We start from the raw sequence: 1,230 nt of genomic DNA on the forward strand, positions 1-1,230 counted from the left end.
GGGGGAGAAGAGAGACAGGGGGAAGGGAGGGTAAAAGGAAAGGGCTCCAGGGCCATGCCAAAGCATGGATTCCAACTGATGCCCACTCCAACAGACACTGAGCTGAGAAACGTTGAGCTCACTAGCATCCAGGACTGCAGTGTGTGGGGTGCGACTGTCAGCTATGGCACATACCACAGAGTGAGCTCTTCACTGCATGCGTCTCACTCCCAAAGATGTGGCCATACCCCCAACCATGATCCTGGATCCACCCATACATACACCTAGTATGAAAAGCCAAACTTGTAGTTCAAATGAGTCCTCATACATTATTCTATTTCCAATACAGGAAGTAGTTTTGCAACATTAAAAAAGGTATGTTTTTGAAGTGTCAGCTGTGCATATGCTGTTATGTTCAAACTGTTATCTGAAGAATTACAAGTGCTACCATAGACTAAAATGGCCAGTGAATGTGAATATATGAACACTGAAAAACATCCTTTATTTAAGTTATCAAAATACCTGCAAAGAGTCTCAACTCTGGAATTCTGCCAGAGTTAAGTTCTTCTGACTGCTACTGGAAAAAAAAAAAAGAAGAGAAAATGTAAGGGTCGTTGGTTGTATGATCTGTGATTTAAAGTATAATTTAAAGTGAATATATGATCTGTGATTTAAAGCTTTCTTAAGGCATAACAAAGGCATGAGCAGTCATTTCTCAGTTTAATACACAAATAACCAAAGCTTTTCCTAAAAGGCAAAATATCCTATTGCTGGTAAAAGAAAAAGCAAAAAAAGCATTGCGGTTTGCCTTTTACTTTCAAGATGTACACAAGGTATGCCTCACCGCAGCTCTGGAGCCCAGGGGGTGAAACCAGTAGTGGGGGAAAAAGAAGGGATAAGTGATGGCAGTATTCATTCCCTGGGTGCCGGAGCCATACAGAGGCTCTGGCCAGAGTCCATGCTAACAGGCCGGTGGCGAGCTCCGAGAGTGTGCTGTGCACGAAGAGCTGCAGTAGCAGCCACACTGACATCTCGGTGAGCGCATGTCAGTAACAAGCTGTTCGCATATCTGATCTAAAGACTGCAGGTTGAGCACTACGACCTTGTCTTATAAGGCTAATTTAGCCTACAGAAGAGAAGACGGGGGGGATTTAATAAGAGCCTTCAACTACCTGAAGGGTGGTTCCAAAGATGATAGAATTAGACCAGGGGAGGGCAAATCTTGCTGCAGGCAAGAGTGGGCGCACAGCA

The 1,230-nt window shown here is 44.2% G+C and overlaps 1 protein-coding gene across 5 annotated transcripts in view; it reads right to left on the reverse strand.

Annotated features, from left to right (window-relative positions):
* The window catches only part of ELAVL2 (ELAV like RNA binding protein 2), a 74,461-nt gene extending 73,920 nt beyond the window's left edge, over positions 1–541 (reverse strand). For 2 of the 5 annotated variants that reach the window (XM_014525782.2, XM_014525781.2), the window contains exon 1: positions 502–541. The gene's annotated coding sequence lies outside the window, so the exon portion shown is untranslated. The remainder of the gene's footprint in view (positions 1–501) is intronic. The other 3 variants (XM_006035832.3, XM_025192011.1, XM_025192012.1) reach the window with 3 other exon arrangements.
* Between the last annotated feature and the right edge of the window lie 689 nt (positions 542–1,230).

Source organism: Alligator sinensis, unplaced genomic scaffold (genome assembly GCF_000455745.1).
Source record: "Alligator sinensis unplaced genomic scaffold, ASM45574v1 scaffold712_1, whole genome shotgun sequence".
Lineage (NCBI taxonomy): Eukaryota > Metazoa > Chordata > Crocodylia > Alligatoridae > Alligator > Alligator sinensis.